Here is a 21,196-nt window from a genome sequence, read left to right on the forward strand (position 1 = left end):
GTATATGTGTATGTATATGTAGAATCATAGAACAGCCAGGTTCTGAACAACCTCAGAAGATCATCAGTTCCAACCTTTAGTGGGAAATAGGGGCCTAGATGAGATTATCTAGAACCCACACCAATCACATCTGGTATTTATGTGTGTGTTTATATATATATAAATAAATATTTGGCTATATGGAATTCAAGCCTGTTTCAGACGAACCACAGGCTCCTTGTTTTCATTAACCTGCCAGCAGTGGTACTGCCCAGCATTAGTCAGCCAAGTGCAGGGAACCTGCTGGAGCTAAGAGACCCTGTTCTCATATACAAGTTTTATTATCAGTTAGACCCTGGACTACAACTGAGACCTTAAGGAATATACATTATTTGAGACATAATTGTGGAGTAAATTAAGATCACAGGGCTATGTGAAAGACTGCACACCTTGTTGTTTCATTTGCTCCTGAAGACAGGATTTTAAATCTTCAGTATGCACAGCTAGCAGGTCAGAGAAGCTCTATGGTATTTCAGTGAGCCATTTGCTTGCTTTGGGAAGAAAAGCTCTGTGCTATTCCGTAGTGCCATGATATAAGGTGATTTGTACACTTGTGTCATTGTGTAGTGTGTCTGTGTGTGTTGGTGGGGGAAAATAATCTCTTTTCTCTTTATGGACAGTGACTACTAGAAATCACATTACCTTCATCTCAGACACTACAAAAGACTCACTGGAAGCAGTTTATATTTATATATATATGTATAAATTACATAGATTATATAGATTTATATTAGCATGGCTTGGTGGGATCATTCCCTGCATGATACCATGGGGTGTACTACATGTATATTACGTCAGCTATATTACATATTGAGTAGTCAACAGCACTCCATAGGAAGAAAATTTAGCTTTTCACATTGTGAACCTTCAGGTGCTTCTGTTGTTTACAGAACTCATCTTAATTTTTCTTTTAGATACAACACTGACTTGTTAAGTGATTAAGTGAAAATAAAAAAATCACAACTTACATCCTAGCACCTATTCTGCATGCACACACTACGAAAGAAGTACCTATGGGAAGGGTAATATAAGCTCACAAATCATAGGCATTTTCTTGACTGACAAAAATTGTATTAGGTAAGACCTTGTTGGCAGCTTTCTCTCTTTCTTTCTTTATAGCTTTCTTCCCTGCTTTGATTGATCCATCTTAGCTGTTCTTTCTTTTTTACAGGTACTACCCATTTTTAGTTAGAAAGCTTTTATTTCAGCATGAAAAAGCTGTAGTGTGAGTGTTATGGACAGGAGAGCTCATCTCAAAGGCTGGAACAGTGGAAAGTCTCATGATTGAAGTGGACTTATGTAACTGTTTCACCTAGTAACATTTTAGGGCTAGTATTTGAGTTTTAGACAATTGAAACAAACATTTTCCTCACTACTTTACTTTTAAAAATGTCACGAGAAGAGTTTGTATTCTGTTTCTGAAAAATAGTGTTTGTGCAAAAGACATGCTATTTTGTACTTTAATAACACTTAAGTGAGTAACTTTGGGAGGAGGAGAGTAGAAAACACATTTCAGCATCCCTGGAATGAAATCTGGACCACATGAGAAATGGCACATTTATTAATGTGGTACAGTCATCTCAAAGCCATCACAGGATCTCGTCAACTATGACTATTGTCTTGGAAATCAGTGAAGAAAGAAAGGTTGAAATAACAAAAATAAGTGTTTATTTTGATGTAGCTTACTTGAGGTTAAATTTTGAAGAGAAGGCATATAGACATCAGCTGGGCACATCATGCTTTCCCTGGCTGATGCATTAGTTCCTACTTCACTTTGTGCTAATACCATGGGTCTACAGAATGGTGTTTGGACAGGTCCAGGCATCACGGCTGCAAGAGTAAATGTCACCTATAGCATTTTAGAGCTGTGCCAACCTTGTTCAAGGTAAACATCTGCAGTCTGACTCCTATAGCTAGAGTGTGGCTGTGCAGGACAGGACATGGTAGGCAGAGGTCAGAGACCCCTGCAGAGATCTGGGGGGTCTCTGACCTCTCTGACCATGCTGCTCGGTCTGTGTTCCATCCCTGGTTCCCAAAGCAGCAGACAGAGCAAATGTAGCTTGCTATGCAATCAAGAAAACAGATGAGAAGAAAATAAATAAGTAAATAAATAAACAATAGAATAAAGCCTGCTAAGCTTTCTCATAAATTCGTAGATGGAAAAAAAAAAAAAAAGTCTTGATCCACTAAAACTGCTGTCTCTTCTGAAGTAATGGAGGCTCCTGTTTAAACACAATCATCCAATGCATGACAAGAAAAACAATGCTGAATGTCAAGTAGTAATCCAAGTCTACACACACATGCACAAATATTGTGTTAGTTTATTATTGTACTGTTGTGGGCTGGCTTTTCAGACATGCATTTTTATTACATTTTAACCATCATTTTCATCACCCAAATATTTTTTAGTTAGTGGGATTTCTAGGAAGCTTAGAAGAATAAATAAATACAGTTCCCACCACCACCACTGCCCTGATAGATGTCTCTTAATTCTTCTAGATATCAAACATACCAATTTTACACCTCAAACAAAATCACTACACCTGCAAATCATCTCCTCAAAAGCCTGAACTATGTGCACACTAGCTTTCAAATTCAAAACATTTTATATTTCTCCACCTAAGAATTCTGTGGATTAAAGGAAATTTTCAAGACTAGGTCTATGATTATTACCTCATATGTGTAAACTGACTGGATAAAGATATTTCACATTAATACTTGTTTTGGCCAAGATGAATCTAAGCCCCAGTACAAATTAGACTGAGATAAAATGGCCTGACTGATGATGTTCCCATATCATGGAGTTATGTATAACTAGTCAAAGTTCTTTCCTTCGGCTACAGAAAGATAAAGCAGAAACCTTCACCCAGACTCAAATAGAGCTGCAAAAGTCTGACATTTGTCTCTGTTTCAGAAGTTACTGTCCTGGTTTAATGAAGATGGGGAGAAATCACTCCTTAAACTTCTTTTAAATAAATAAATAAATAAAAATTTCTGAATGCTTTTCAGATGTAAATATATATATATATATATATATATATATATATGTATGTATGTATATTTTGCTAGGGCAGTTCCAAAGCCTGATAATTTATGCTGTTCTTACTAACAAAACTGTCTGGCAGAATATGGTTTGTTAACTGACCTTATAATTGACCTGTAGAGCATCATGTGCTGGGCATACTAAGTTGTCTCATGATAATGCTTTCCCCCATCAAGGCTTATTGCTTTAGTACAGCTCATTAGTAAAAGAGGACATAAATTATACTTGAAAAGAGAAATGGAAATGTTGATGTGGGAATGTCTCAGAGTATCTCATGTGTTGCAGAGGGTATGTAGGCCTTTTCTTCCTGATGCTTTGGCTAAGGAATGCATTTATTTAGGAGTTACACCTCCCATTAAATTTAATTGCTTCCCAGGAGGCTCCTGTGGTAGAAGCCTAATTCATTCAATGAAAGGTGGATCTTATCTGAGAGTATGTGGTAAAGGTATGGCTAATGCAAGGGAGAATTCATGTTAACACACTATCTTATGTGGGCTTCCATAATGTGGGTGATGGTGGTAGTTTCAGAGGCTTATACTCAGATTGTCAGACATAGCTGAGCAGCATAACAGAGTACATATTTTATGGTATTACAAAGGTTACGCATGGTAGGTAACCTATATTCACAATGCTTCTACAGGAAGCATTGAGCTAACCTGCATGAACTAATTCAAAAATGGATTTCATTCATTATTGATGAGCTAGTTTAGATTGCAGAGAAGTTTTTATTTTTCCTTTCAGAACTGGTGTTTCTTTATTCAGGAGTTCTTTTCTACATTATTAATTCAATCATGCAGAGCACCTTGCTGCTTAATTTATTGCTTTCAGATTCTTCTCAGTCCAAAGCCATGGGATTTTAGGTTTGCAGCAAAGCTCTATTCTTACTAAAATAAATACTTTATTATTTCTGATTTTATGGCTTTAAGGCTCTAGCATCATGCCCCAAATACAGCTCCTTTCACCATTTGTTTTTGTTCGTTTGTTTGCTTGTTTGCTGGTTTTTTTTGTTTTTTGTTTTTTGTTTTTTGTTTTTTGTGGTGTTTTTTGTTTGTTTTGTTTTGTTTGTTTGTTTGGTTGGTTGTTTTTTTTTTTGGTGGTGTTTTGTTTTGTTTTCCTTCCAAGCATTTTGTGTTCAGGAGGCATCATTATTTATGATCCCCTAATTGTGTGGACATGTTACGATACCTCGCCATAATAGCATTGGGAAGACTTCTCTGTAGCCTACAATTCAAGAAAGATAGTTTCCTAACATTTCTATCTTTTATCACACATTTCTGCAAGAGAAAGCTTGGACATGGTCTGAACTTTTGGGTAGACCTGTGTGATGTCAAGAGTTGGACTTGATGATCCTTAAGGGTCCCTTCCAACTCAGGATATTCTATGATTCTATGATCATGTGCCTCTATAGCAGAGAGGTTTTGATAACACAAAATGTTTTCATAGTTCTTCCTCTTCCGCCACTCACAGCATAACTGCCTCTTGAATACTGCCTATTCTGTACAGGTAGAGCCCTGATGAGTACCATGGGTTGAAAATGCCCAAATTATTCAGTTTAAACACAGAAATATCATATTTTTTCCCTATAGTAATCTTTCCATAGGAGACCAAAATAACATTAAAGTCAAGATTTGTGAGGATACATACAAAAACATTTTTCAATGTAAATAAGATAAAGAGGTGTCTTGAGTAAACAGAATAGTAATTAAAAAATATATATATATAATAAAAAAAAAGGCAATGTAAGCAACTTTCCACTTGTCTACTGCATTATTGCAGCTGGTTCCTTATGTTCAGGCTTGGTTTCCATCAGTTATTGGCAGCAAACACAATCCTCAAATAATCTTTCTTTTCATCTCCTGCAATTATTGGACTGTAAACCTATTGTATTGTATGTACATCTGTCTGTACATCTACTACACATCTATTACATGCATTGTGCAGATATCCTTCTCTGAGCTGCCTGCTCCCTTGTTTTTCTCCTTTCTTTTTCTGGCCCCATTCTGGAGGCTGATTTACCCTTTCTCCAGGGGAACCTGCTTCTTCCCATCACTCTTCCCAGCATTTCTCAGTCCACTCAGCTGAGATTCTCAGATGAGAGACTTGAGATGCTCTGCCCTGTTTGCTGAATCACAACTGTCCAAAGCAGGGCTAACCCAGGCCACCTTCAAAGCATTGTTTGTCAGAAGCAAAATGTTCCCTCTGGGTTACATACTTTGTGCTGATTGCAATGAGAGGAGGAATAATAGCTTTCTCTGTATTATCTTGTTGCAATACACTCAGCAGTGACCCTAGATTAATCTCTGCTGTCACCTCATTCAGTTTGCTCCTCAGGCACCTGAGAACAGCTTGGTTGGGATTCCCCATGAAAACATCTAATGGGTTCTCTGCTGTTGGTCAGCAGGATAAATGCTGACACAGCCAGAGGAGAGGAGCCCACTATTTCTCTACAGCAGTTCCATACACTTCCCAGCTGGTTCAAGCTTGAAACCAGGCTGTTTTCCCACTTTTTTTTTTTTTTTTTTTTTTTCTTGTTTGTTTGTTTTATGTTTTGTTTTGTTTTGTTTTATATGGTTGATATCCTGCCAAGATGCAGTTCCTCCATGTAGCCACTGAAGAGAGAGATTAGTTTCTGTCTTCTGTGACAGGTTTGTGAGTGTGTCCTACTAAATGAAATTTTGCTTTGCATGGCAGGACTCTGTGTGCACTGTCTATTCAGCATTGGCCCTATTATCAGATCTTTTGCCTTTAAACTTCTTATTCTAGGCTTTTAATCTCCAAAAGTACAGGTAGACCCTGAAATGCTTGTATATTTGTTGTGGTTGGCTCCCGTTCTGGGCAAATGCCTTAATTTGTGACACTCACAAAACTTTTTAGCAGTCTGCAGGATAGAAAAGTGAGCAATTAATAACATTTTTTTTCCCCTGTAAATAAGGCATATAAAACAGTATTGGGGGGTCTAAAATGATCATTGGTGTTAGGTTGGATTTGGAGGTGCAGCTAAGATTTATTAGGTGCTTTCCTAAATGTCAGATTTGTTTTTAAAAGACTTCCAAAAAGAAAAGTAAAAATCTGGCAGACCTGGGAACTAGTATTGGTGGGAAATAAAACCAGACACCCCTGAAAGATAGGTGAGGATGTTTTTCTGGTCTCTTCAAAATAGCCAAATATCTAAACTGAGGGAGTTTTGGGATGTCTTTTTTGATCAAGGTGGGGAAGAAGTTCATCTTGCTGACTGGTCTCTGTGTTTAGAATGAAACCATGACTGCACAGAGTGCTAGGGCTGGCTGAAGAGGTCCCAGAAGCAGCCTGTGTACAATAGCATGAATCTTGATAAGGGTTTGTTTAACCTCTTTGCTTCGCTTTTATTCTCACTTCTGTCTGCCTTGTCTCATTAACCTGCATGATCTTACTGGATGTTTGCACGAGGCTCAAACTCTGAAGCTCTCTGCTGGAGGAAACTTCAGAAATCAATTTCAATTTGACAATAAGTGATCAAGAAATTGCTGAAGACCTACTTCTGAATTAATACAAATATATCAAGGTAAAATAATAACAAAATAAATAGGATGTTAGGTAATATGCTATGTAAAATCTATCCACAATTAATTCTATATAAAAATCCATACATTGGCAGATTAGGTCCCAGTAAAGAATGGCTAATATTAAGGCAATCACTCATATCACCAATGCTGCAGCTCCTTATGAAGAAACTTATCAGGAAATCATATTAATCTTATTTGAAATTGTCACAAACATCCTTTATTCTAGTTATCTTTGCCGGAGGTTCTCTTAAGAAACCATGTACCATTTTGTAATATAAATGCTTCACAACTGGGTTCTTGTCCTGTGCAGTAACATTAAAGTGACTTTTTCTCACTTATGTATAAAAATTGAATGGAAGAAAATTCAAAATATGCTCTTTAGCATAAAATGCTTATTTTGTCACAATAACCCTTCAGTCATTTTAGCTTATAATACACTCATAGCGAATAAAGATCTGGTTCTTATAAATCACTACTAGTAAAGAAAATAGATATGACTCAGATTTAAATTTTCATTATCAAGGATATCTTTTCCATGAGCATTTATTTTTAAGAAAAAATCAAAAAGTATTTATTTTATTATTTTAATCAATTTAATATCAGTGAATGGCAGCTCACTGCCTTTTTTCAATCTTATTGCCATTTTAGTGGGTTTTGGGGGTGAAATTTAAAATATTCACCCAGATTTTCCTTTGGTACCCCTAACACACAGTCTCAGGAATGCTTGACCACTGGGACTTGGCTACTTGGCCTTACAGGGATCAGAACTAATTGAAGTAACCTGTGACTAATCCATATTATGGAAGAAGGCAAGGAGGCACCAGAGAAAGTACGTGGGAAGCTGCTGGGTAGTACCCGAAGGCCTGTTTCGTCTTTTTTGAACTCAGCAAAGGTAAAACAACTTGAGAAGCAATTTACCCTGTTGTTGAGTTCCTCTCTTTTACTAGAGAAAGAGGCAAATTACTGATATTTAGCTAGACTAATGCAGGGTCTTCTATATATAGATTCATCTATAATGGTTTGTGCTTCGGTGTACACCTTTTAAATTTGTATATCTCAAAAATTTGTGAGATTCTCATGATGAAAGCAAGAGCTGAGTGTGGTCCTAAATAGATTTAGAGAGCTTTGGCTTTACCAGCAGGCTGTTTGAATTAGCGTGTTCAGGTGAGCTAAGAACATTAAACTACCTAAATTTTCCAGTGAAGGCATTCAAAATGTAGGAAACAGTATTTATTTGATGAAGTCTCACCAAGAATTCTAAATAATAGGTTCATATCAAATAATGGTACTCAAGCACAAGAACATTGCAATAGTTGCATGATGGCTGAAGGTTTATTGTTGAATACAGCTGTCCTCATGCATGTGCCTTTTTATTATTAACTTCACAACAATTGTAACTCCACAACAATTTCTGAATTTCTGTTTTTATTCAGAGGTCTTGCTGAAGGCATTTAAACCTACTCACACAAGCATACCATGACTACAGGGCACAGCACCATTTCAGTTTGATCATAAAACTAAAAACAAAATCAGAAAACCTTGTTACTAATGAGTATGTGTCCGTATTAAAGCTGGGGTATTTAAGATTACCTCCTGAAACACAGAGCACCTTGGCACCAAGAGACTTAAATGTCAAGTAGGGGAAACATACAGATGGGTAAGAAAATGGTCTTGAAGTTTGGAAACAATAGGGTTTCAGAATTTTATAATGTTTCAGAGCTAAGTGAAGAGCCTTTTGCTATGCTTTGTGACCCCAGGATAGTCAGTGAACCCTTGTGATGCTCCATGTGAGAAATTGTAATTGGCAGCTCTGAACTCTAATAAACTGGCCAGTCTGGCTATTCATTTTCCTGGAGGAGGACAAAAAATAAGACAGTAATCAAATCATATGTGGTATCAATAGCTCTGCCATGAAAAGGAAGTATAATTTTGCAATAATTTTACAAGAGGTCGATGAAGATTTAAACTTATCAAATACATCCAAAGCTTGAAAGACTTCTGTGCTCCACATCTACCTAGTAGTACAGTAGCCAATGCTATAACCAATAGAAAAGCTATATTTTGATATATACTTAAGCAAAATCCTCCTTCCCTCTTCTCAGTTCTTCCTTAAAATAAGTATAGGAAGACTTTAGATATAACAGACCTGGCTAGGAAACTGCCAAATTTACTTAGAGGAGGGAAAAATATTTATTACATTCTTTCTTTAATATTTTCTGAGCGTTTCATTTAGGGAAAAATAAATCCAATAACCATTGTTTCCCAAAACACCAAATATATTTCCATTCTCAGTAAGCAAAATCTATACTGAGGCACTGAAGGATTACAGTGAGCAACTGATCTTCCTGCTGTCATTTTTTTTTTTATGCATAAAAAGTTTTCTTTGATTTAAAACGTGTTTTTTTTTTTTTTTTTTTTTTTTTTTTTTTTCTTGTTGAAGAAAAATTTAGGAATATATTTCCAACTAGTTCTGTTTTGAAGTGAATCAGAGTCTCTCTGATGAAGCAGAGTCTGATCTGATTTAAGCCAGAATGGTCATGCTGATATCGGAAGTTAATTTCTTTAAGCTGTTGTAAGTTACTAACAACATGATGGTTTACTGCTTTCTTCACCTGAAATACAGGCAGGATTCATCAGTCTGCCTACTGGAATAGTTACCCACTACATCCCTTTAAGAGACCCACTTTTTGAATGCTGTACATTTTGTTAAGCCATAGTCTTTAGGACTGACATTTTCTACACAGTGTGTTTACAAACAGTCTGAAAAAAAATCATCTGGACCACTTCCATCCCTTATGAGGATGGGGAGGCAGTGTGTGTATGTTGGGGAGAAATACTCTGCTTTGGTCTGAGTAAACAATCAATATTGGTTTTGCTGGAGAGCGGGTTTTCTCTCCATTGTCTGCAGCTGAGCCACCATCCCTGGTCCTGTTTTGCCTGAGACCAGTAGGTACTTCTGAGAACCACTGTCCATCACATCTCTTCAACATATCAATGGAACATTACAATATGTCATTGGTGTCATTAGCTCAAAAGGCTTCTAGGGTAAACTTGCGTAGCACAGATCAGCTTTCATAGAGATGTACGTGACTTTGAGGAAACAAGAATGGTCAACAGAAATAAGAGATGTTTTTAATCCATCCTTATACATGGTACATCCTCTCAGAACTGATTCTTCATTTAGAGTTGCATTTCAGTAGAGAGGTAATCTGTTGGCTAGATAGTTGTCAACACGTTAAATATTCCTCCTGAGAGTTAGGTATTCTTATTTTTAAACCAAATAGTGTATGATCCCATGAAATAATGCCTTGTACAAATCTTGAGTATTTAAAACTGACACCATAAACTTTTGCAATCAACCAAATGTGTAATTGCATGAAAGAATGTATCAAATTAGTTTGATAGGATTTGCTTTCAGAAGAAAATGTGAATTATATTACCTTCCTTTAGGTCTTTATCTGTTATATGCTGTGTCAACCATTATTTTACTCATAACCACTGTCAGGCTGATGTGCCTGTAATTACTTTGTTTATCTAAATACTAACACAATCTCCAGCTGAAGAATGTAGATGCAGGGCATATGGGATTGCTATGTTTTCAGATTTATATTTTCAAAGATTGGCAATTGCAGACATTCATCAGACATAATGTGGATGTATAAATCTTCCAGTCAAAGATGACACTGCTAGGTACAGCTGAGCTCCAGTTCATTACATCCTAACATCCTAACCATGAAAAACATGATATTAACTGAGCCCTCTAGAAATGCTTATTTCCCACTATTGGTTATGAAGGGAGTTTAGGATGATGTGGTAGTTTTACCCAGCTGGGCAGCTGAACTCCACCACAGCTGCTCTCACTCTCCCTCCTCAAAGGGAAAGGGGGAGAAAATACAATGAAAAGCATCCAAGGGTTGAGATAAATACAGGGAGATTACTCCAAAATTACCATCATCGTCAAAACAGACTCAGCATAGGGAAATTAATATAATCAATTTCCTATTACTAACAAGGTAGAGGAGCGAGAAACTAAAAGCAAGCTAAAAATACCTTACCCCCACCCACCCTCTTCCACCTTGGCCCCCTGAGAGGTGCAGGGGAACAGGGAATGGGGACTGCAGTCAGTCCACGACACTTTGTCTCCACTGCTCCTTCATGGTCACTCTCTGTCCCTGCTCCTGCATGGGGTCCATCTCATGGGCAGCAGCTCTTCAAGAACAGCTTCCACATGGCTCTGTACCTCGGGGTCCATCCGCCAGGAGCAAACTGCTCCAGCATGGGTTCCCCATGGCTGGCAGTTCCCCCCAGACCCTCTGCTTCTGCGTGGGCTCCTCTCCACCATCTGCAGCTCTGGCCCGGGGACTTCTCCAGTGGGGGCTCTCCATGGGCCGCAGCTTCCTCCAGGCCACATCCACCTGCTCCACCAGGGGCTCCTCCATGGGCTGCAGCATGGAGATCTGCTCCATGTGGGACCCATGGGCTGCAGGGGGACAGCCTGCTCCACCAGGGGCCTCTCCACAGTCCTCAGGAGAACTTCTGCTACGTGCCTGGAGCCCCTCCTGCTGCACTAGCCTTGGGGTTGCAGAGGTGCTTCTCACTACTTGCTCTCCCAGCTGCTGTTGCTCAGAAGTTTTTTTCTTAAATAAGAAGTTCCCTTTCCTAAATAAGTGCAAACAATGTTGGTCGCTGACTCAGCTCTGGCCAGCAGCGGGTCCCTTTTGGAGCTGACTCTGATCTGACATGGGGCAGCTTCTGGATTCTTCCGCCTCTGTAGCACCCTGCTATCAAAAGCTTGCCACGTAAACCCAACACAGATGATTTGCTCATAGGTATCCACACAGCCCACTTTTCAAATTAAACATTGTTCAAAGAAAGTAAATAGGGCAGTGGAAGGAAACCAAAGCCTGTCAGTTGAGCAATGTTTCTCACAGAAGTAGAATGTGATTAAGTGACTGCCAAGGTGGAAATAGCTGTGTTTAGTATACATACATCTATGCATTGATAAGAGTACATCCTTAACATTGTGAAATTTGATACTAAGAGTTAGGAAATCTTGTTGCCTTCTACCTGCATTTCTCAGTTTCTATTCCTTGTTGAATCTACACTATGATCCAGTCTTTAATTACATAAGTACAGACAACTTTATTATTATTATTTATTTATTTATTTATTTATTTATTTATTTATTTATTTTACAACATGCTCCTCTCTTATTCCACATGTATGATGGACTTTTGGGCGTAGGGGAGGAGCCTGTAGTCTGTGACAAACTTCAGTCTCACTTACTGTCAGAAGCTGTACTGACAGAGCCAAAAGATTGCAAAAAGAGGAGATAACCTCGTGGTAAGCTAGCTGCATGCTGCTCTAGGAAGTTAATTATATTTTAGCCCCTATCTTTGACATGTGTGATACACAGAAAGTCATTTAAACCAGACTTTGCATAAATGGTCATTAATTGAGTGTCCCTCACTTCCTGGTCTCTTACTTTGAGACCCTGTGTGATGACTGGACGCAGTCTCACCTCCTGTTGTAGCAGCCAAATCACTGGGTACTGTGCTTGCAAAAAGTTTGATATACAAGGAAAAGTACCCTGAAAAAGTTACATTCCAGGTGTTTCACTCTGGACATTCCTAATTAGTGCATATATTTGTTTTAATCTCTTTGTGCTTCTGTTGGTAGAATGGAGATATTGTTTCCTCCCAGCAAGGGTATCTTAATTAATATTTATGAAGTACTTGGTTTCTATAGTGATGAGCATCCTAGAAGGTTCAGGAAGAACTGAATAATTATGCTTTTGAAGCTAGAGTTTACTAGGGCAGCGTAGCTAAAATAAGGGCCAATAAACTAAGAGATGAGAGTATCAAGTGGCTGCTGATTAAGTGGGCATTGTCCTTTTTTGCTGAATGAGCTGTGAAACAAAAACAATTAGCTTTCTGTCTGTCATGAGCAGCAAGTAATTAGATAAGTGCAAAATTGGGTGGCTTTTGCTATACAGCAAAAGCTTCAAAAAAAAAAAAAAAAAAGGAAAAAAGCTTTATCATGAAAGCTTTTTAGAACATTTGCTATCCTGTGGAAATAGCTATTTTCCCATATTAAAATAATTAGAAAATCATTCAGAATTGCCATCATTCAACTGTAAAAGCATTTAACTCAAGAAACAGGTTTCAAACTTTAGAGACAATGATCAAATTCCAATTCTTTCTTTTTTATTGTGTAGACTTCCATGATGTCTCAAAGCAGAAGATACTCATAACATATATTAAAAGTGTACACGTAAAGATCACCTGATTTTCTGTCCCTAAGAAACACAAGTTTGTCACCTCATTGTTATGATGTGGGAAGAAACAAGGTCAATACAAACAAGATTCACTTGTTCAGTCAGTAGTTAAATGAAAGCCAGAGGTATAACTACAGGAACTTATTTTGGGTGATATTATGAAGGAAGAAGTACTTCAGATTCCTTACATTTCATGCATTCATTGTGCATATGAAAATAATTCTGCCCTGCAATAACTGCAAATAATCATTGAGAATGCCCTTTTTTAATCAAGATACAATTGTACTGAAAGTGTCTCAGTGGTACATGCAACCACTGGCTACTCTGCAGCCACACTTGTAAATTCATTCAGCAGCTGCATTTGAGACCTGTGTTGGGAAAACAAAACAAAACAAAACAAACAAACAAAAAAAAACAGAGAACAAAAGAATTCTCATATGATGCATCTCATCATTGGAGTTTTATTAAAAGAAAAAGAAAGAAAGAGCGGAAAAAAAGAGGAAGAAGAAAAAAAAGGGGGGGGGGAGGGGAGAAGCACAACCATATTTTACATGCAGAGAAATTGAGGTCACTTACATTACAGACAACAGAAAGCGAAGTATCATAAAATGCCATTTCCACAGTATTGTACATCCTAAAGGTAGAATAAAAAGATGTTCGTTGCTGTATTAAATAAACAAAGAATTGGTATAATATACAGCAGATCAGACAATCTTCTTGTGCTAGATAAGTCATCATCCTTCAGTGCATTACCTATCTGCAAATGAAAAGACTGAATAGCACTCTGCTATCATATTTAATAGAGCAGTTTGAAAATGTTCTATTGAACATTTTTTCTTAAAGTTAGTTTTCAGAAATCTGACAAAAAGTCTAAGACTTTTTTAAAGTGAGAATTATCTTTTTTTTTCAGTTTTCAGATGAAAATCTGCATATGGGAACAATCACATCTATACTAGTTAAAGAAGAAAAGTAGTAATTTATCTCTGTTTCCCTGAAAAAAGCTCCCCCTCCCCCCCCCTTTTTTTTTTTTTTTAAATCCTGGAATCCTGGATATAAATACAAATGTTTGCTTTGTCTATCAAAATTTAGATCCAGATATAATTTTCCAATTGACTATGGAGAGCATGATGTTCAAGAGTCTTGTTTTTTTATTATTTATTTATTGATCCTAAGACTAAATGAATGACTTGTGTACTGCAAAATATTGAGGGAAGATTTTACAATCTTTACCCTGAGAATGAGGCATTTTCTGAGGGTTAAAAACATTGCTTGGTAGGAGCAAAGGTGGAAGAATCTGCTCACTAGCAGAGATAGCCATGAAATGTCGTGACTAATTGGAAAAGCTACTCTGAAATTAGCATTTGCTGAATGGTTTAATAAAATCAGCGTGGTATGAAAAAAATAACAGCAATTACAGTGTTACATAACTCCCAGGAAACATCTATCAGACATCACAGACTAGCTGAAGATGTATAATTTAGCATTCCCCTTCCTCAGAACTGCTTGTTCTTGCTCAAGATGGTCTCTTTCCACCCTATCCCCCATCTGCTCCACCTCCGCTTCCTATCCTGTCTGATTGCTTTTACTTTTTTTTTTTTTTTTTTTTTTCTTTTTAATTATTATTACTGATCTTCATTTCAAGGAATCAATATCAGTTCTGGGGTTGAATCTTCAAACTGCTGAAGGCCTCTTCTGCCAGTTAAAAAGTGATTCCAACTCTCATTATCTTCAACTCACTGGTTTCAGTTTAATCTACCAATTTATCTATCTAGGTTCTGATATTACTGTCTACCAGTGCTAGTGGTGTTCTGGTTGCAATTGTGTGTTGACAGGAAAATTTCACAAGAGGAATCTCTTCTCAGCAGTGCTGCTTTAAATTTCCTGTGTGTGAGTTCATAGGAGTTCAGAAACACTGAAGAATGTCTGGGAGACACCAGTGTGCTCTCAGGTTAGATTTACCCCAATGAATATTAATTCTTATATCTTCTTATTTTTATTTTTCTTATTATATATAAGATATAACTATTTGAATGTGTTTGGTACAACCTAAATTGAACTTATGAAAACTTAACTGAGGCTTCCACACGCTGGGTCATAACTCTTTAGCAGCATTTAGGAGGGCATTAAAGACCATTCTGGGATGTGGTTTGTACAGATGGCATTTTTGTGAAGATAAGCAATATAAAACTCCCTGATTCAATGCTGTCACAGCTTAGTGTGGGAAGGTGATGTGAAGAGATGGGTACAATGATCAAATCCCTAGTTCCCAGCAGTGTGACCCTTATCATCAGTAACCCAAAATGCTCTGAATCCCCTTCCATACTCTTCTGCATTGCACAGCTCCTGGCTCTACATCTGCTTTTTGCAGGTCATCTGACTACGCAAACTACCTGAAGGCTTAATTTCAATGAATGGTGCTTATAAAGATATGTAAATCACCTAAGATAGGACAAAAGTTTAGTAATAGCTTTGCTGCCTTGAAGATCAAACTTTTTTTGTTGAAGAAATTTTGATGGAATAATCTGATCAATTTACATACTTTTAGATGTATCCAGATGATTTTCTAGCGGTAACCCATGATCTGTGAACAGAGAAAAAGAAATAACCCCCCTGCCCCCCCTCTTGCATAATCTCAGATGTCTGCTATCAATGTTTCCAATTTGAAAACATCTCTGCCAGACCACACAGCCTCCTCCTTAAATGTCGGCAACATATGAGTTTCCAGCTCTTACAGAGAATACCTTTTACTGTGCATAGATTCAGCATGTGATAAAACAGACAGAGGCTTAAAAATGCTTGTTTTTATTTTTATTGAGTTTTGATATGTGTAAAATTACTGTAATATAAGGTGAGTTAACAGTAGTCTGTAGTTGAGAGTGCTAAAACAGTGTCTGAAAATGAATGGCTGTTTAATAATCACAGGCAATTAAATAAAAAGTAAAAGGGTAAGAATCTTGCTTGCCTAATGAATAGGTCATTAGAGAAAAAGTGGTAAGAGGAAAAAAATCAATGATTTTGACATGAGTAGAAAGGTAAAAACCACTGAAGACTAAATTTTCAGACCTACTCTGACAACATCATTTCCCATGATGGTGTCATAATTGTGCAATTTTGTGTGACAACAAAATTCTAGTTATGCTGTAAGAAATTTTATGGTATGCTATTACAGCTTTAAGTTTCCATGAAATGGTCACTCCATGAATTCTCCTGCAATTTGTAACTTACACTTTTGACCACAGAAAGGACTCTTTTTCTTGTTTTCTCATCTTATTCTACTCACTCATGAAAATTTACACTTGTCAGTAGCAAAGAAACAGGATTCAACCTTGAGGACAAATGATTGTTTTGCTCAGCTTTTCACTGGATACAAGGAGTATATAGAAAAACCCAAATTGTCCAGGAAAGTCATAGAATAGGATCATAAAATATCTTGAGTTGGAAGAGACTCACAAAGATCATCGAGTCTGACTCCTGGCTCCACACAGAACCACCCAACAATCAGCCCGTGTGTCTGAGAGCATTGGTCCAAATGCTTCTTGAACTGTGGCAGCTCAGTGCCCTGACCACTGCCCTGGGGAGCCTATTGCAGTGCCAAACCACCCTCTGGGTGCAGAACCTTTCCCTAACACCCAGCCTGACCCTCCCCTGTCCCAGCTCCATGCCATTCCCTTGAGTCCTGTCACTGTCCCCAGAAAGCAAAACTCAGTGCTTGCTCCTCCAGTCCCCTTGTGAGGGATCTTCAGGCTGCCATGAGGCCTCCCTCATCCTTGAAAGAAATTTAAAGAAAAACGCTTACTCTCACAGATGGTTTTTTAGATGAGCCAAGTGAGCACTTGTTTTTGTGGAAGGAAATAGATTACATATTTATGTAAAACATTTTGCTGAAACTACATCCTATCACAAAGTAGCTATACAATGAGTAGTAGCAAATATCATACTAGAAAAAAAAAAATAAGGGGCTCTAAAGAAAATAGCCTCACTATGCTTTTTTAATTGGCATCACTATAAAAAAGCTTTTGATTTGTACTCGTGAAAAGTCTTGTCTATTGGCATGTACAGTGGGAACATGGTGGCTACTATTATCTCAGGTTCCTTGTGGTGATAAATAATTGTTGTCATCACTTAGAGTAATTCTACAGAGAGCTTATGTCCTTTCATATAATAAGTCATATGGTATTACCTGGGCATTTATCTACAATTACCTTAAAGGAGGCTATAGTGAGGTGGGGATTGGTCTCTTATTCCAAGCACCAAGTGATAAGACTAGGAAATGGCCATAAGTTGCACTGGGGAGGATTAAGTTGGACACTAGGAAAATTTTCTTCACTGAAAGGGTTGTGAAGTATTGGAACAGCCCAACAGAAGTAGTTGAGTCACCATCCCTGGAGGTTTTCCAAAAACATGTAGAGTGGAGTTTAGTGACATGGTTTAATGTTGGAATTGGCAGTGCTAGGTTAAAGGTTGGACCAGATGATCTTAGAGGTCTTTTCCAGCCTAAATGATTCTGTGATTCTATGGTTCCATTTCAGCAAAAACAGTTGAAATTATAAAGATTCTTGTATGAAAATTATTGTACAGTATAGATCTGTCTGATTTGTGTCTAACAGAGTAAGTCTTGATGTTCCTAGTGGAAGTCTAAATGATCAGAGATTAGATGTTCAGAGTTTCACTGGCTAAAATTGCATTGTATGAATCTGATATCAATGGTAAGGTTTTTCTGAATAAAGATAGATTCTACAGAGCAGCTATTCAAGTTATTATGGCTATTCACTAAAGACCTTTTATAATAAAGGAACACAAGCAAGAAATGGCAGGGCTTTGTTAATTGCTTGTTAAAGTAGGTATTTACCTTTGGTCAAACAAATCACACTCTGAGATATTTATTTTTTTCCTTTGACTAAAAGAGAACCTGAGGTGACTTGATTAAGTGTGGAGGTATCAAAAGTCAATCTACGTGCTCTGGAAGAGACAGCATTAGTGAGTGTATTGGCAGGTGGGGGACTTGTATTATTTTGTTAATAAAAATGAAGAAAAAATGCCTTATCTTATATAAAAACTAGAAAAAAATCAAAAATTACTCTATTGTGATTCTTACTGACTTTCAAGTTTGTTTTGAGATGGAAATGAACTTTATCCTTCAGTTGGAGAGTTGACAAATTAAGCATGATGAGGGCATAGATCAGTAAAGTATGTGACATCTTGTGAGAAGAGTTTAGTTTTTTCAAGCCTTTCCACAGCTAAGGATTAGCACAACTACTACAAAGTTTTTTAAGCAAGTTCAGCATTTCCTAATGTAATATTTGCTAAATTAAAAAGAAGAGTGCTCTGTGACAGCATTTAAAAGGCTGCTTATTTTATTCCTTGAAAGCAAGGTATGGTTCCTAGCATGTTGCTATTTTTTATAGGACAAATATGTCTCAGTGTGTAGTCTAAGATTACAATAGTTTTTCTCTTCCTGATTGTATCTATTCTTCTTTAAACATCAGGAAGATCAAAGATTTCATGTCATATATAAGAAATATATAAAAAGTATTTTCCTGTTCATGACATTATTCATAAGAAGAGTCAGATGGAAGTCAGATAATACTCAGATGGATGTCTTGTGAAGATGGGTTGTTCCATCTAGTTGTTCCATCCTAGTGGTTGATGGAACAACCACTAGGATGGCGATTTAAACTCTCTTTCCCTGTCTAAACTAATGAATCTTTAATTGTATTATATGAAATTAAACAGACTCAAAAGGTCAAGAATTTCCTTCCCTCTTTTCACTCTAGAACAGTTGTTATCTGGAGTTTAGTGCATTCTCCTGGAAAAAAAAAAAAAAAAAAAAAAAAAAAGTTGTTTTCAGTCCTCTCAGGGAGAGTAAATCAGGCATGAGGCATGTGTTCCACATCCTGGATGAGTGCACTAATTTCTGAGCTGCTGAAGAAAATGGAGACAACTATCTTTTTTGGGGTAAGCACAAGAGCTGAAGAATAAACCAGAGTCTATTTGAGTCATGAAGGCTAGAAGGGACCTCTGGATGTCAGTAAGACTTGCCTTCTGCTTAGACCAGGCCACTGAAGTTGGATCTAACAGTTAAGTTAGAATAAATGCTCAGGGCATGGTCCTGGGATTTCTTCAGGGGCAGAGATTCCACAACTTCTCTGTGCAACTTGTTTCAGTGTTTGAATATTGTTGTGGTTATTATTATTGTTATTATTATTATTATTATTTATTTATTTATTTATTTAACTGATTTTCCCTTGCCATAATTTATGATCATCACCCTACAGTCTGTAGTTTTGAATATGCTTGTACTGATGCACAGGATAATTTCTAATTTGCAGGTTTAGAAACAAAATCAGAGACAAGCTTCCCAATCTATTCTCCAAACAAGTCTCCTGGAGGTTGTGAGCTGATAAGGAGATATCCAACTTTTTCCTAAGGAAGAATAAGCCTTCATTACCTGAAAACATCATGTAATGAAGGTGCGCTTACCTATAGACTCTTTCTTGTTCAAGAATACAAGATGTGCTTGGTTGCACACAGTCTGGATCCACAGTGCCTGTGATTCTTACTTACATGAATTCAGATACCTTTTAATGTTATCTGTATATCTATCTCCTGGAGAGCCAAGGAATTTTTCAGTGTTTCCTGATTCTGGGAAGTACTATCAAAATACCAGATTAGAACTGAGCATAACATAAACTCATTTTACACATAATGCACTCATTTTACACATAATACACATATTTTGGGGAGAATCTGGGTCCAGAGGAGACCCTTACAAAGACAAACAAACAAACAAAAATCATAAAATAGAATGGAATAGACTCACCACGAGCCACCTCCTTTGAACATAATAGAGGTTGAAGACTTCCCTTGAAGTATAAAGTTTTATGAAAGAGACTTCATTTAATTGGATAAGATTAAATGAATGTCCAGGATTTTGAACTTCACCTGTACTATATATAGTCTTAAAAACTGGGATAAATTGAAATGTTGCTTACCTTTAATCTCAATTGATAAATTTTGAAGAGTCATTATATACTATCCCCCCAGGATCCACTTTTTTTAAAGCAACATTGTTGAGATTGCTTCAGAAATTCAACCTTCCAGTGACTTAATCATCAGTGTATTTTTCAGGTCATACATTATCATAGTATCCAGCATGTCTCTTTTCTACTTTTCTAGAATATATTTTAAATACTTTAAGTTCTAGTACATAAAAGAGGAGAGGAAAAAAAAAAAAAAAAAAAAAGCAACCCTTGAACAAGGTACCTCAGTACACAGGAAAACAAATGAATAAAACTATTTTCTGTTGACCATGCATGATACTGATATAAGAACTAGATCCAATTATATTTGCTCTTTGACATGGTTCACTTGTTCATTTTCTCATTCATTTTCTCTCCTGCACTAGAGTTCTGTCCTCACTAGATAACGAAAATACTTTGAAATCTGAAGAAACACTGAGTATGCGAATATAACATCTAACACATGTAATATTCTTCTATTCTGAAAAATTGATCTGTGAAGAAAACCTACAAAATCTTGTTTGTGATTTGAATGCTTTGGACTAGTTTTATAAAACAGTGTGACCAGCAGGGCTAGGGAGGTGATCGTCCCCCTGTACTCAGCTCTGGTGAGGCCTCACTTCGAGTACTGTGTTCAGTTTTGGGCCCCTCGCTACAAGAAGGACATCGAGGTGCTTGAGCGGGTGCAGAGAAGGGCGACAAAGCTGGTGAGGGGCCTGGAGAACAAGTCCTATGAGGAGCGGCTGAGGGAGCTGGGCTTGTTCAGCCTGGAGAAGAGGAGGCTCAGGGGCGACCTTATCGCTCTTTTTAGGTACCTCAAGGGAGGCTGTAGCGAGGTGGGGGTTGGCCTGTTCTCCCACGTGCCTGGTGACAGGACGAGGGGGAATGGACTTAAGTTGTGCCAGGGGAGTTTTAGGTTGGATCTTAGGAAGAACTTCTTTACCGAAAGGGTTGTTAGACATTGGAACAGGCTGCCCAGGGAAGTGCTGGAGTCACCATCCCTGGAAGTCTTTAAAAGACGTTTAGATGTAGAGCTTAGGGATATGGTTTAGTGGGGACTGTTAGCGTTAGGTCAGAGGTTGGACTCGATGATCTTGAGGTCTCTTCCAACCTAGAAATTCTGTGATTCTGTGATAAATTTAGTTAGAAGAAAGGAGTAAATATTTTCTTACGATATTAAGTCACCCTAGTTATTGAACTTTATAAGTAATGATTTATATTCCTGTGATGACTTCTAAGCATTCAAAACTAGGTTTTACCAGTACCAATAAAATCT

General features: G+C 37.4%; 1 long non-coding RNA gene across 1 annotated transcript in view; it reads left to right on the plus strand.

Moving 5' to 3' along the window:
• The first annotated feature begins 7,446 nt into the window (after nucleotides 1–7,446).
• Nucleotides 7,447–21,196, plus strand: part of LOC311436236 — an 83,677-nt gene continuing 69,927 nt past the window's right edge. Inside the window, exon 1 of the long non-coding RNA XR_014692685.1 lies at nucleotides 7,447–7,516. This is a non-coding gene — a long non-coding RNA (uncharacterized lncRNA). The remainder of the gene's footprint in view (nucleotides 7,517–21,196) is intronic.

The sequence above is a fragment of the Aythya ferina genome (genome assembly GCF_964211825.1).
Source record: "Aythya ferina genome assembly, chromosome: 4".
In the NCBI taxonomy this organism is placed as follows: Eukaryota; Metazoa; Chordata; class Aves; order Anseriformes; family Anatidae; genus Aythya; species Aythya ferina.